At 35.7% G+C, this 16,869-nt stretch overlaps 1 long non-coding RNA gene across 2 annotated transcripts in view; it reads left to right on the forward strand.

The window, feature by feature from the left end:
- The first annotated feature begins 1,684 nt into the window (after window positions 1-1,684).
- LOC144316781 (uncharacterized) overlaps window positions 1,685-16,869 on the forward strand; it is a 46,765-nt gene continuing 31,580 nt past the window's right edge. For both annotated transcript variants that reach the window (XR_013382631.1, XR_013382632.1), the window contains exons 1-3: window positions 1,685-2,282; window positions 13,007-13,330; window positions 14,018-14,110. This is a non-coding gene — a long non-coding RNA (uncharacterized LOC144316781). The remainder of the gene's footprint in view (window positions 2,283-13,006; window positions 13,331-14,017; window positions 14,111-16,869) is intronic.

The following is a 16,869-nucleotide window of genomic DNA, read 5'->3' on the forward strand; positions in this document are numbered from 1 at the left end:
TTTTCAGAACTTGAAACTGAATAGTATATGAAATCAGCTATGCAGATTATAAAAAAAAAGTCATTCTAGCTGAGTACATAAATTCTTTTTCTGGGGCAATGGGGAAAAATCAGAAAATTATCAACAAGAGGGAAATATAAGGAAGCTGTGAATATCGTATCTAGCAACTACCCCTTTTCCATATTACTATATGCCCCTCTAGATATTTTTAAGTTCCTCACCTTCACTCCTTACTCTTTTCTTCTACCGTGAGCCCCTTCTCCATACATGTTTACCTAGTGGCTTGTGCATACAAAATTCCTCTCCTTTTCTCTCTAGCCGTTTCTTCCTCTCCCCTCTCTCTCTCTCCTCTCAGATTCTCTCTTCAAAACTACTTATTGGTGATTCATGTGTAGTATCTAACTCTTTTTAACTCACATCCATAAATGAATGACCTTATCCTGCCCTCACCAGAAATACAAATTTCTTCCTTTCTCGTAGCATCAGAATCTGCACGTCCCCTGTGCTAATGTGCAAAAGAGCCTGAGTTTTTTTCTAAAATATTTCAAGGAATATTTAGGCTGAGCATTTGCCTTAATAAAAGGACAACATTATACCAATATTTCACCTATATCATGACCACCATCATACATATACAGCTGTGCATTCCCCTTGATGAAATTTGTTTTTATCTCTTCAAAGTTTTAAATATTTACTAGAAAATTTCACACTATCTTCAGTATTTTTTTGTGGGGTAAATAGGAAGATAGAAAGTACATAACTGTCTTTACGTTCTGTCTCCCTTTCTGATATTTCCCACACATTTCTTCCCCCTTCCCTTATATTCCCTTTCACTATTATTTATATTCCCCAAATGAATGAGAACATATAATGTTTCTCCTTCTCCGACTGGCTTACTTCACTCAGCATAATACCCTCCAGTTCCATCCACGTTGAAGCAAATGGTGGGTATTTGTCATTTCTAATAGCTGAGGAATATTCCATTGTATACATAAACCACATCTTCTTTATCCATTCATCTTTCGATGGACACCGTGGCTCCTTCCACAGTTTGGCTATCGTGGCCATTGCTGCTATAAACATCGGGGTGCAGGTGTCCCGGCGTTTCATTGCATTTGTATCTTTGGGGTAAATCCCCAACAGTGCAATTGCTGGGTCGTAGGGCAGATCTATTTTTAACTGTTTGAGGAACCTCCACACAGTTTTCCAGAGTGGCTGCACCAGTTCACATTCCCACCAACAGTGTATGAGGACCAATAAAAAATAAATTAAAAAAAAAAAAAAAAGAAAGTACATAACTGTTTTCTAGTTCACAATGTACCAAGGAAGTGAGCAACCTTCATGGAAACTGTCAAGAAATTGGTGGTGAAAATAGTTCATAAAGTCCAAACCCTGGGAAACTTAAAGTTAAAAGAAGAAGAAAGTAACTCATAAGCTAAAAACCTAGCTCCAAATCTTCTGCAGCTCACTACTATCTTTTTGCTTCCACATTCCTTTTCCATATCCTGCCAGCACCCTGGATCAGTCCTTCTCCAAATTCTCCTATGATGTGGTTTAGAGATTAGGACTGGATGGTGTTGAATACAGAATTTCCAAAGACTGTTGCCAGGAAGTCAACAGAGGAAAATGTTTTTTCCAGAATCTCTAGTTGGACATTCTGATTCATAATCCTGCAGAACCATCATGAAACATACCAGGTGATCCATGTAGCATCACGCATGTAGAACTATACTTCAGTTACACATGCATGGAGGCACATTTAGACTATGTTGAGACCCAAACTTGGTATTTTGTCTCTGGTTCCAAACAACCAACAATCCAAATGACTTTTGAGAATCCAATTCATTGACAAATTTGGGTTTGTCTATGCCTGTATTCGTTATAAAATTATCAAGAAGACTAATGAGGTAGTATATTTGGAAGAACTTTGAGAGCCTACTTAAGAAAGCATTACATAAGTGCAAAGTATTGTAAAGAAGTGATGGTGGGAAATGTGTTGGCTGAGGAAATAATTGGCAATAGGGAGAGGCAACATTTCTTGCAGCTGGACAGAAAATGTTGTCAGGGAATACTGAGCCAGGTGAATGGAAAAAGGATTTAGGTTTATTGGAGGAGGATGACAAGTGCCAGCAACTTGGAAAGAAGTGGAAAACAGATTTGACTGTTTGGAAAATATTCTTCGAGAGTACATGATGATATTTGCAGATTGTCAACTGGACATTCACCCTAAGTTTCCCAAGTGCCAACTCTTTGCCTTTGAATTTGAGTCAACGTATGTTATGGTAGGTATTTATGTTTTTTGTACATATGTGCATGTATAATTACATGTGCATATGTATAAGTATAATTACTTATAAAAGGTAGAATAAGAATTGTTATTAAAATATCCAGAGAGGGCATCCCTGGTGGCACAGCGGTTTAGCCCCGCCTGCAGCCTGGGGTATGATCCTGGAGGGCTGGGATCGAGTCCCACGTCAGGCTCCCTGCATGGAGCCTGCTGCTCCCTCTGCCTGTGTCTCTGCCTCTCTCTCTCTCTCTCTGTCTGTCATAAATAAATAAAACTTGTAAAAAAAAATAAAATAAAAAATAAAATATCCAGAGAAAAATGCAGAGTTCACAAAAATATAATGCTCAGAGAGATCAATAAACATTACACTAAATAAAACTGAAAATTTTGATTAAATTAAGTGTTCTGACTAAATAAAATTGGTTTGAATGAGATTTTTTTCTAGAGATTTTAAAGGTTTAATTTGTTTAAGGCTGGTAACATTTGAAGCTTTATCTGCACCTGTGATATCCTGCTTTTAAATTAATAATGACACATCAACCACCACAATACCCAGGTATCAAAGAAGGATATGGTCCATAGCTAGTAGTACAAATGAGAAAAAATTTCTTGGGAAATAAAAAAAACACGCAAAAAATGTGGGCTTTTTGGCAAAAAATGGCATGCTGAGTAGATATATTCACTTGTTAATTTAACTTGTATTTATGTAAAATAATTTTAGTCTCAGAATTTTAAAAAATCCCACCTTATATCATCACATCAAAAATCTTTTCCGTTTCAGTATTTAAGGAAGGCCTGGGAGTGGAAACATTTGTCCTGTGCCCACTGTCCCCTAGCTCCCATAAAATCTATAGTACTGAGCTGCACAGTAGTCCAGCTGTCTTCCTAAAATTACCTTTGGGTAGAAAGTTCCTTTGTTTCTGTCCTGTGCTGGACAATCTCCCTTGATTCCACATTATTCTCTTTTTTCATTGTTCCCCTCATATCGATGAAACAAAACTTTTATTACCTCCTGGAAAAGGATGTATAAAACATTAAAATTTGTATGCATGTAATGTCTTTCTGCCATCACTTTTGTTTCATCTTCTGGTATAATATAGAATTTTAACTGAGAATTTTTTCCCCAAAATTGAAAGTATAATTCCATTTTCTTCCAGATTTCAGTATTATATCTCATATATCTGATGCTATTCTGATTTCCCAAATCTTTGTTTGCTCCACTTTTTCTCCTCTCTGGAAAATGTTGGCATCTTTCTTATATTCCTGGAATTTTGAATCTTAATGAAATAGGGTATTTTAAAGGATCTTTTAAAATGCTTCTATGCTGATTATAACATGCTGTAATCTTTTGACATGGAAACTCATGCCCTAATAATATAGATGATATTCAGCTATTATTTCTTTCATAATTTCTCCCTCTTAGTTTTCTCTTTTCTTTATTACTGAAATTCCTATTTAGTTTATACTTCCTGGACTGTTTCTTTAATGTCCTTATCTTCAAACTTCTGGGTTTTTGGTCACCTTTTTGTTTTGTTTTTGTTATTGTTGTTGTTACTTTTTACATATAGGTTTAGTAATTTCTCCTCAGCTTTTTTTTCTTCCAAGCCTTCTTTAAATATGTTTTGTATATGCATATGTTAGATATGTGTATATATATACACACACATATATAAACATAGATATATGTTAGATATGTATATATATGCATGATAGAAATATACCTATTTCATATGCATACTTATGTTCTTAGGTATGTGTGTGTGTGTGTGTGTGTGTGTGTGTGTATGTATATATGAATTCTCTGTTGGTCTCTTTTTTATGGTGCCATGTTCTTATTTCATAAATGTAATAAAATGATCATTTTAATAGTAACAAAAAATCTATTGAACACTTTATGTTCCAGTTATGGTTTTAGGAACTTTATTGGTCTTAAATAATTTCGTCCTTTTATTGCTATGAGATAGTTTTTTTTCTTCTGTTTCATTCACTGCTTCTGTGTTCTACAATGCATTTAAATAATCTTTTTTCTTTTGTTTCTTTTGTTTCTTTCATTCCTCATATCTTCAGTGACACTTTCTATGAGGATTAAACATTTGATTGGAAGTATTATGTGTGGGGCAGGGTTGGTCCACCGGTGAGCTAGGTAGAGAATTAGACTTCTTTGCAAGACGCTCCTTTTGTGACAGGCAGGATTATAGAATGGCCCTCCATGAGTCTCTACTCCCTGATATTATTCCTATATTTATGTTACATTATATAGCAAAAAGGATTTTGCAGATGTAATTAAGGTAAAAACCCATTACTTTAAAATGGGGAAATTACGAAAAAATAAATAAAATAAAAGAGGAAGTTATCTAGGTGAATCTAAGGTAATCTTTTGAGCTTTTTAAAATCAGGCCATTTCCTCCAAGCCATTTCCACCATTTCATGGTGGCATGAAAAGGAGAGAGATTTGAAGCACATGAGAGATTTGGTGAGAAGTAACAGACCACATGGAAAAGAATTGAGTGGCCTCTTAGTGCTGAGAGCAGTCTCCAGCTGACTAGAGTAGTCTCCAGTTGATAGCTAGCAAGACAAGTAGACCTCAGTCCTATTGTGAATAATATTACTAAGGACATAGGTGTGCAGATATCTGTTTGAGTTCCTGTTTTTACTTCTTTTGGTATATACACTGAAGTGGTTTTGAAGATATTACGGTGGTTCCATGTTTAATTCTGGGGGGAACCACCATCTGGTTTTCCACAGTGGCTGCACCATTTTACTAAATTTGTGTTGTTTTAGCCACTAAGTTTCTGGTAATTTTTAATGTAAGAACAGAATATTAACACATTACCCTTCCCACCAAGTGTTCATATCTACAGGATTTCTTGTTGTTGGATAAGGGAATGCTAGTCAGTTTTTGCCAGAGAGTAATTAATTCAATGTTTGGAGAACAAAAAGTTTGATAAATCAGTAGAAAAAAAAAAAAAAGGCCAATTCCCTTATTTCTTCCACTTTCAAATTGGTTCTTCTTCCCTAACATTAGCCACACCAAATATTTCTTATTCCATTTATTGAAAGAGTAAAACTTCAGTCTTTTTATTGGATGGGAGAAGTAACTTACAAGTTGTATGAGGTGGGCAAGGATATTGAGAGGGTTGATTGCTTGCTAATTATGAAGAAAATGTTTAAACGTTTAATGGTTGTTGGGTGCACATAACTGGGTTAATCATATTCCTTTATTATGAAAAACTGTCATCTTTGGTCCATACATGGGCCTTTTGTTTATCTATATATCTATCTACTTATCTATCTATCGTAAATAAGCACACAAACATAAAAACCAAACCTTTGACAATAACTTACATCTAACTATATGGCCCTCCCCCATCATTTCCTGGTATTTCCTCATCTGAAGCAACTACTTCCTTGATTCTCATGTAATAATTGTTATCTCTAGCCATTATAAATGTCTATATGTTTATAAATAAAAAAAATTTACATTATACATTTAAATATATTACATGCAATTACAAATATGCATACTCTTATGTTTAATATCTATACACTTATGTTTAATATCCTTATATGTGCATATATACGAGTGTGTATGTACATGTATTGCATGCATGTGTGTATATGTGTGTGTGTGTGTGTGTGTAATGTATATCACAAAAGTTTGGCAAATTTTTCCCGTAAAAGGCTGAATATAATTTTGTGGGCCATGTGGTTTTTGTCCCAGCTACTCACTCTGCTATTGTGCTGCAAAATCAACCTTAGGTATAATGTAAATTAACTAATAAGTTTGACTATGTTCCAATAAATCTGTATTATTGATACTGAAATGTGTTTTTCAACAATTATGTATATAAGAACATTATTAGCTCAAGGAACAACCATACCAATACAGGAAGATTTGGTCCTCAGGCCATAGTTTGCTACTCATGATATACATATGATCATATATATATTTTTTAAGTTTATTTTAATTTTATAAGGAATTAAAGCTCTATATAACATCTTATACTTCCTTCATTCCATGTACATGTTAAGACAATGTATCCATATTTCCTATTATAGTTACTTCATTTTGCTTGATGCCTATTTCATTTATGAGATCATATCAGAGTCCATTCATCCACACTTCTATTGATGGACAGTTGGGTTCCAGTTATCTGGCCCCTCAAAATCCTGAGAATCTTGTAGGTTCTGTAGAAAAAATTAGTTTCTGCTTGTTAACTTCTGCCTTGGAGTCTAGAGTGTCAGTTTTTGTCACCTGCTGAGTCCATACACCTGCCATCTTCCAATGTCCCCTTGATATCACTTATCTGCTGTTATCTCCTGTCTCTTTCTCTATTTAGTCTTTTAGATAAGTTTAGTTATTTTATAATTTTTTTTAAGTTTTATTTGATGGGTGGGGGAGAGAGAGAGTACAAACAGAGGAGCAGCAGGCAGAGGGAGAGGGAGAAGCAGTCTCCCCACTGAGCAGGGAGGCTGATACAGGGCTCCATCCTAGGACCCTGGGATCATGACCTGAGTTGAAGGCAGACACTTAAGAAACTGAGCCACCCAGGCACCCCAAGTTTATTATTTTACTGTTGTTCCTAAGGAAAGAGGATACAGAGGTAAACATATATTTTTTTTTTCTACCATATTTAACTGTAATTTACTTGGATCAAGTCTTCATAGATGATTTCAGGAGATGTGTTTGAGGAAAGATTAAAGAACCCAGAGGATTCATTCCTGGCATGATGGAGTGAAGACATCAACAAATTCTCTCAAAAAGCAACTATGAAAGTGGGCAAAACTGTCAGAAAACAAACCACATTTTGGCACTCTGAAAATCAAAGGCATACAACAAACTAAGGAGAACTTATAAATGAAAATATTAAATTTGACATAAGAGCCGCAAGAGTCTGTGATATCCTTCCCTGAGACTACTAACATTGTTCCCCCGGTTCTGTTGGTGAGGAAGTTCAATCATAGTAGAACAGGTCTTGAACAAGCAGCACCTTTAATCCCACTAGAAGAGAGCACTCAATTGATTTGGAGCCTTGTCATTTAAAGTGGAAAACCAACAATGAGAGCCAGAAGCTCAGTGATCTATAGGTTGCAGTATTGTGTGGGCAAACAAGAGACCTGCAGACGAGTGAGTGATTTAACTGAGAGTTCCTGAAGGTGTGACAACCACAAGGACTTAAGAAATTTCAGGTTGATCCTAATCTAATATATACTGCAGAGATCAGAGTAAGTCAAAGTTACCCATACATCCTTGGCTAAAGGTACCTGCACATACACACACAGAGGGTCCAGCAGTAAATGAAAGTGAGACAGATCCTCAAAAACAAACCCCTGATCTTTAAATGCACTTTTCAATCTATTGTTTTTTGTTTGTTTGTTTTTGTTTTGGTCTGCTTGCTTGTATTTTTGTTTGATTATTTATTTACTTGTCTGGATTAAATCTGCAAAATATATCTCCTCTACAATGTGTGGTCATTGATGTTTTTGTTCTAGGTTTGTTTATTTTTTCCTCTTGATTTTAGTTTTAAGCCCAGCTTCCCAAGGGCAACCTTTATGTCTGCATAGCTAAATGTTCAACCAATGATAAGTCATAGATTGTAGGCAAATGTCTTGAGGAAGTAGGATTTCTACACTTCAACTTCCAAGTATTAGAGAAGTTATAGAAAAACTGGAACCTTCCTACATTGCTTGTGGAAATACAAGATTGTACAGCTTTTGGGGAAAAACAGTTGGCAGTTCTTAAAAAGTTAAACATAAACTAGGCATTTAAGCCAAAAATTCCACTGTTAGGAATCTACACAAAGGAAATGAAAACGTATGTCCATACAAAGATATGTATAAATGTTCACAACAACATTATTAATAGCAGCTAAGAACTGGAAAAAATCCAAATGTCCATTAAGTGTTAAATGAATAATCGAAATGTAGTATACCCAAGTATGGAATACTATTCAGCAATAAAAAATAATAAAATATGGATATATGTTATAACAGAATAAACCTCAAAGATATAATGTTATGTAAAAGAAGCTGGGTGCAAAAGACTATTTGATAATTTAGAGTCTTAGTAGAAGTATTTTTAAAATCCGGTATTTACCCAAAGGATACAAAATACTGATTCAAAGGGATATATGCACCCCAATGTTTATAGCAGCATTATCGACAATAACCAAATTATGGAACCAGCCCAAATGCCCGCCGATGATGAATGATAAAGATGATGTGTATAGGTACAATGAAGTATGACTCAGCCATAAAAATAATGAAATCTTGACATTTGCAACATTGGGATGGTTCTAGGATATATTATGCTGAGCAAAATAAGTCAGTCAGAGAAAGACAAAAAGCATGTTTTCATTCATAAATGGAATTTAAGAAACAAAACAGATGAACATGGAGGTAGAGAAGAGAGGCCAACCAAGAAGCTGACTCTTAACTATAGAGAACAAACCGATGGTTACCAGAGGGGAAGTAGGCTGGAGAATGAGTTATACAGAGATAGGTTAAGGAGAGCACTTGATGATGAGCATTGGGTGTTGTACCTAAATGACGAATCACTGAATTCTACACCTAAAACTAATATTACACTGTATGTTAACTAACTGGAATTTAAATAAAAAGTTGGAAAAATAAAAAATAAATTAATAAAATAAAATCTGGATCTTTAAAATCATATAAAGAAGAAAGGTTAAAAGTTGATGGTATGTAGTACTTCAGTGTACTGACTTGCCACATCATCTTTACTACTATAAAATTAATGAATCATAGAGATAATATGAAAAATCTGATCTTTTTCCCTTTTTTTGCTTTTTTAAGTCTAAACAACAAATGATTCTGATAGAAAAAATATTACAGTGAAGATAGAGTGATATGAAATCAAACTACCCTTCTCCCCATAATGTTAAAACTATGTTAGGGAAACCCAGGTGCCTCAGTGGTTTGGCGCTGCCTTCAGCCCAGGGCCCGATCCTGGAGACCCGGGATCGAGTCCTGCATCAGGCTCCCTGGAGGGAGTCCCTGGAGGGAGTCTGCTTCTCCCTCTGCCTGTGACTCTGCCTCTCTCTCTCTCTCTGTGTCTCTCATGAATAAATAAATAAAATCTTAAAGAAAAAAAAAAAACATGTTAGAAGAGTATGTTAAAAAACTATGTTAGAAGGTGATAGAGACTCATTCCCCTCACTGATCAAAGGTAGGCTACACTTGCAAAGGAAATAACAAAATTTAAGGATGAACAATTTACACAGATGAAGATGTATTTGATCTGCACAGTGATAGTGAGCAGTGAAGGGAGAAAAAAATGATAAAAGACATTACATTGATATTGCCATACATGGGGAACACACGATGACAAGAAAAAACAGAGAGCAAGAGGTGATTTAGAGGATAATGGTAGGAAGGGGAATATAAGCTTTTGACACTTTAAGGGTGTATATATATTTTAACTTTAAAATAGGAAAGAAGTTACGGATTCTAAGATGCACATGAAAACTGAGCTCTGCACTGCCGATGCTGTTTATTTATTAGATGAAATTGTCACATATAAGTCTTTAACCTTTAAAATAAAGGATTCTAGAATACTTCAATGATTTCAAAGAGATTATCTTTGAAATTATACCCATGAATGTGAAAATAGGAATATATCTGAGAACAAAGATTATCAGTTACCTTACAAATGACACCTAAACACTGCCCCTTTCACCAACATTCTGTAAGTTTTAATGAATTAGTCAGGTGTGCTTTTACTTTATAATGAACATAAATTCCAATTCAGTTTCAAGGCTAATTTAGAGCATCTGTTTCTTCCTGTGAGGAAGCACAGATTGGTTCACATATCTGTGATACATGCATGAGACCTTAATCATGCTCAAGGAGGCTGCTTGTGAAAATAACTGGCTCCATTCTTCAATTTGGCAGGAGTGGCTTGTGAAATAAAGACACATGGCCATCCAATGAGCTTCCTCTGAGAGGGAAACTCTTTGCCAAGAAAACTGTATCCAGTGCAGCTACAGAGATGTAGTGACTAAACAATACAAACTGACTTGATTCATTTTGTTCTCCAAAAATACTGCTGGTCCAAAAGGAAAGCCTTCTCTCTCTCTCTTTCTCATTCTCTCTCTCTCTCTCTCTCTCTCTCTCTATCTCTCTCATATCTACCTCAACTAGTATAAAGTCTTCAAATGAAGGATTCTTTTTTTCCATATGACTATGAAGGGTGTAAGACTTTATAATTGGGAAAAATGGGTCAAGAGGATTAAGAGTTACAAACTTCCAGTGTGAAAATAAGTAAGCAATGGAGCTATGATGTACAGCATAGGGAATATAATCAATAATATTATAATAATTTTGTATGGTGACAGATGATAACCAGTGTCATCATGGGGATTATTTCATAATGTATAAAAATATCACATTGCTATGATATACACCTAAAACTGACTGTCGTATGTCACTTATACTTTAGTTTAAAAAAAAGTATTCCAGACACTTGCCTCAACATGTACAAGAGCTTCATTCTCTAGACCATGCATCCAGTTCCCCTTTGAGGCATGATATTAGCTTTCTCTTGGTTCCTTGACATAATCTTACTAGAGGCAATGTGAAAACTTTCTCTGCTTCTTCTGGAAGTAACTTTCTGAATCTCTCTCTGCCTCATTGACTCCTGTTCCCATTTCAAATGTTAACCATATATATTCTATCTTTCATCCCCTCTGCTTCTTAGATTATTTTTCTTTCTATGATGTCTGTTTTTCACAATGTAGCTATAGTACTTTATCTGCAAGAACTTTGGAGACATTGTTTTTCTTATAAGATAAATTTATTTTTTAGAACTAAACAAAGAAACAAAAACTTCAGAATGTACCATTGACCATATCAGATCCTAGATATAGCTTAAATCAATATGTGACCAATAGAAATGTGAATGAATCTTATATTCAAGCCGAGTTGAAATTCTCCCAATATAAAGTTACTGAAGTGAGGTACGTAAGAAAAACTAAATTTTTAAATATGTCATAAGAAGTTGTGATGTTTTTGAGACTATATTTGATACGAGTTTTATAATAAACTACAAGGTACACACATTTGTAGATAAGTAGCATAAGTTATCCTGATAACTAGAAAGGAGATGCACTGCTTGGGGTATAAGCTTTCTGGACAAACATGTAGACTTACTGAACAATATTTGAACTCTTGTGCTAAGAGAAAGTTAAGATATATTATCATTTATGATTTTTTTTTCCTGATGAAAACCTTTTTGCTGGGATGCCTGGGTGGCTCAGCGATTGTCTGCCTTTGGCTAATGGTGTGATCCCAGAGTCCTAGGATCAAGTCCCATATTGGGCTCTCTGCATAGAGCCTGCTTCTCCTCCTTCTTCCTATACCTCTGACTCTCTCCATGTGTCTCTCATGAATAAATAAATAAATTCTTTAAAAGAAAATCTTTTTGCTGATGATATACATAAGATATTAATTTCAAATATGTGAGAACATGTATTTAGCATAGAAAATAGATTATATTATATATAACTATATATACTTACAGTTACTTAGACACTAGAAGTGGACCCACAGTACAAAATGGTTTGCATTCCAATTCTATATCTTGCTGTAACATTCGTAGTCTGGGGAGCTGTTTCATTAGAAGATGTGATATGCTACTCGGATTTATTTTTCAAAATGTGTCAGTATTTCTTAACAGACATTCATGTACCTCGCTAATGACTGCTTCACAAACATGTGTTGTATACTTTGACAATCATAAAAGATGTGCAAATATTTACTCATTTCAAATGACATAATCTCGTAAAGGAAGGAAAAATAAATCTTGGCATGAAGAATGAGAAGGGGATGAAGGTGGGAGAGAAGAGAGACAGAAAATTGCTATGAAGCTATGAAATGCCATTCTAATTAAGTACATTAAATGTATTGTTTCTAGCGGGCTGCAGCCCCAAGCATACCTCTGGCTTAATCTTTTCCAAAATGAAATATAAATATATTTCAATCTATTAAAGGAAGTTTTCTGTCATAGGAATTATTCCTATCTTTTACAGGGAATTTTAAAGGCCAAATTCATATTAGAGAATGCTCCTGACAGTTAACCTTGCTGGAAAACCACTACTCCATCAAAAAAGGATGGCTGTCATCTCACATCACTACGAAATGAACAAAAGAATAAGTAATACCCATGATCTGCTGATTCTGAACATGAAACAGTTTTAAAGTTAACCAGGCTTACTTGGTGGCATGGCATTGCTGATAAGAAATATTAAAATGCCAAATATCACTATACTTAGATGTATCTTTCAACTAGGCAGGGAAAAATCACCATGTTTTTTTACCGTGATTCAAAAAGAACGTGTGAAATGTAGAAAATGCAGTAATGAAGTCTGTGTTTGGCTTCTTGATCTTCCTCAAAAAAATATTATCAGAGAAAGTTACTTGGGGAAATATATGATAGCACATCATGTATTTGCCTGTATTTAAGGGGAAAAAATGAATAAGGAAAAATGTGGGGGGTTCATTTAAATTCCAGTGGTGCTCATTGTAGTCAAAGCATCATTTTCATGGAGTTACAACTTATCTAAATGCAAAGCACACTTATTTTAACAAACTATACATGAACTGATGCTTTCCTTCAAAATAATGCATATTAATTAAGACAAGCATTTCTTATACAGAGATAGGATTGGCACTATTTTTTACATGTGTTTTCTATTACAGGTGCAATGATGGTAAAATTTGATATCACTAAGGAACTTATTGCTTTTAGGAGACTTTTAAAACTACATGAAGATATCCAATATCAAGCAATCTTCCATTAATGAAGCAATTACTGGAACAGGCTTTCACTGGGATGTGGAGTCAAACACACTGCTTGCAGAACAACCCCTAACCAATACAAGGCCAGGGAATGAAAACAGGATCTGCTCTGAAAATGACATCTAGAGGATACTTATTTGAGTGGCTCTTGTCAAACGAAGATACAATTAACTGTAATGGTGGAAAACTGCCTGATTAGATTATGGCACCGTCAGTGTCCTACAGGTACTTTAATTTGATTAGTTCTTTAAGAAACAAGTATGGAGGAAGGGTTTGGCGCTGTAATCTACTCTGTGTTAAAATGGTTAGACTGAAGAGAAGCCTGATGATCATGAATTAAAAATGGAAACATTTATCTAATGCAAGGTTTAAACAAAGGAAAGCTTCTGTGATCGCCATTACAGATTAATTGAGGAAAACATTCATTACAATGAGGTTTGTCTAGTGGTGCAGTGTCATGTGCTCTCCCATATAAAATTTATCTCTATATAAAGACAAATCTGGTGACTTCCTTGTTCTTTGAGGGTTAATTGGAATCAAGCCTCATTCAAGTCAAGCTGCAGTCCTCACCAAGATCCCTATAAATGTGCAGGTGGAAGAGGAGAGCTTACATTTTCTGGTCACTTCTTATTTTAAACTCTAGCTCCCCTTTCTTAACTTTTTTTTTTTTTTTCCAAATTAGGAATTTGTATTTAGATTTTTGAGCAAAGCGAAGAACCTTGGATGAGACCAAGCTCCTTGTTTTAGAGTCTCCTACTATCCTATTACTGATACTCTCGTTGCTGATCTCCCAGTGTCCTTCAAGGTCCTCCTGTCACTTTTCTTTAGCGTGATACCCCCATTGAATCTGAGGCGAACTTTGCATATCCAAAATCTCATTAACTTGTTCTGCAACTTGCTCTGTTCTCACAGAAAGGCTGGCAGACGCATTGAGAGTGATTGCCTGACCGCTAGCAAAATAGATCTCCTTTTCAAGGTAGAAGTAACTCCCACATAGCTGAAAAGGTGAGTGTAACTATTAAATATTAGGGCATCTCTGTAAGATAGGCATTATCGTTACCATTTCTATTCCACAGATGAGGAAAGTGAAGCTCATTGCTAATTTCTGGCTTTCTGTGTTCAGACAGGAAGTAAAGATTAACACTAGGGCTTGAATTCAAGTCTTTTGACCTGATTTAGTCCATCTTTCTGGCATTCAATAGAGTTTCTCTCTTTTTGGTAATAACAGCCAAGTTTTCAAATTGGAAATAGGACTCTTTCTGAATAGGTGCTTGCTTTCTTTCTTTCTTTCTTTCTTTCTTTCTTTCTTTCTTTCTTTTTTCTTTCTTTCTTTCTTTCTTTCTTTCTTTCTTTCTTTCTTTCTTTCCCTCTTACCTTCTTTCTTCTTTATTTCTTCTTTCTTTCATAAAGAAATATTTACCAAAAAATGGGGGGGCGGGGCATCTGGGTGACTCAGTTGGTTAAGTGACCAACTCCTCATTTTGGCTCAGGTCATGAGCTCAGGGTTGTGAGATTGAGCCCTTGTTTTGGGCTCCACACTGGATGTGGAAACTGTTTGAGATTTTTCTTTCTCCCTCTGCCCCATCTGCACCTTTCCCTCTAAAAAAGGGGGGGGGGGGGGAGAAAGAAAAGTAAAAAAATAAAAAATAATAAAATAAAATAAAATTATTTACAGAGCCTTGAGATTATTCCATCAAATCTTTACTGCTGCCTGGAATCTATCTTCCCCCATGATTTATATGTGAGTGCATACAGTGCAAAGCTGTGGGGAGAAACACTACATGTGGGATTCCCACCTTCCATTGTTTTTCTTTTTAAAAAGAAAGATTTTATTTATTTATTTGAGAGAGAGAGAAAAAAAAGTGGGGAGGGTAGAGAGAGAAGCAGACTCCCCACTGAGCAGGGAGCCCTAAGGGCAGCTCTATGTGGGTTCAGTCCCAGGACCCTGGGATCATGACCTGAGCCAAAGGCAGATGCTTATCTGACTGAACCACCCAGGCACCCCACCTTTTCTTCTTCCCTAACAAGGTGTTATGGTTATGCTGACAGAGCATTACAGCAAGACTGGGAAGATGGGAACAAAAAATAAGCTGATTTCAAAGTTATCTTGACAGTTGTGCATGCTCAGACCTCTTATTGAATGTGGATAGTGCATGGTGTTTTAATTCTTCCTGCATCCCTTTGGTTCTGTTCCAGAGAACAGAAAACAAATAGGTTTTTCAAAGTGTAGAGAATTTAATTCACCAATATTTAGATAATTTAGATATAAGAGTTAAGAAAGAACTGAAAATACAATTGGATGATATATTTATTTATTATTATTTTAAAGATTTGTTTATTTACTCAAGATAGAGTATTAGCAGGAGGGACAGAGGGAGAGGGACAGAGAATCTCAGGCAGACTCCACACTGACCATGGAGCCTACTATGAGGCTTGATCTCCTGACTCTGAGATCACGACCTGAGCCAAAACCAAGAGTTAGGTGCTTAACTAATTGTTCCACACAGGTGCCCCTCAATTGCAAATAGGCAATCCAGACCAGCAAGAATAGGGAGCTCGAAAATTCCAATGGCTAAAGGACGAGTGACAGACAGTGGAGTTGCTGGAATTGGAACCCAGGCCATGTGGCTAGGATGCTCCAGTGGGATCTGGGCCATGAGGGAGGTAGAGCTTTTCTGCAGGCTGTGGGGCAGAGAAATGACAAGAAACTATCTCCTGACCTCCAATCCTCCTTCTATATACCCATTACAGAACTATCAAAATCCAGCTATCAAAGGAGCTTGAAAGAATATTTTCCTAAAATATCAAGCAGAGCAAAAAAGAGTGGGAAATGGAGCAATGTGCAAATGAAAGGCACACTTGTCCCACAACATCCACAGCTATTAATTACCTTCACATTCGCCAGCCATAAAACTAGTTAGTGAATAGCTTTAATGAATAGGAACTCTACAACTCCAATAACTCAGAGAAGATTTCTAGGACATAGCAGTTATCTTCTTTAGCATGGATATTAGTGACATTAATAATTTTACTTTATTAATATAACTAATAATAACCTATTACGTTGAAGTAAAATGAAAGCAACCTTCAAAGCTATTCATGACTAATATCTTGATTTTTTTCTTTAACATTTATTTCTTCTTCCTTAAGACTTGTTAGCTATGACCTGATCTATAATACCCTGGTTTTAAGGGTCTTTTCTTAAAGATAAGTGATGATTCATTTGGTGTGATTTACCAGGGTGTGTGTGTGTCTCTCTCTATTTTAAGAAACTTTCTCATCTTAAAGCATGTCAGCATGAGTGTCTTGAAAACAGAAGCTGAGAGAAGGGATTTTCCAAAGATGGAAGAGTGTCTGGAAAGAACAGAAGGATGCCAGAGGAGCCATAAACATTTCTTTTGAAATGTTGCTTAAGACAGATCGTGCCTTTTAAGACCAAATTAAAAAAGAAAAATAGGCCATTTTCTGAAGGGCTCAATAAGACCAAGAGTCATAGAGGCCCTGTATTCAGAAATTGAAGCAACTTGCTGGGCACAAGCAAACCTGCTTGGGTTACCTATTGATGCTGATGCCATCTGATGTGGGATTCGAGCAGCCTTCTCCTGACCCATCCACTCCCCAGGCTTGTAACTCAGGGGTTTTATAAACCGACTTCCTTCTCTCTTTCCCTGTGCTTGTTCTGACCAAATACATTATTCTGGCTTAGGAGGTATTGGGCTTGTATTTATCAAATAAAAAATGTCTATGGAGAATTTTGCTCATGT

The sequence above is a fragment of the Canis aureus genome, chromosome 7 (genome assembly GCF_053574225.1).
Source record: "Canis aureus isolate CA01 chromosome 7, VMU_Caureus_v.1.0, whole genome shotgun sequence".
Lineage (NCBI taxonomy): Eukaryota > Metazoa > Chordata > Mammalia > Carnivora > Canidae > Canis > Canis aureus.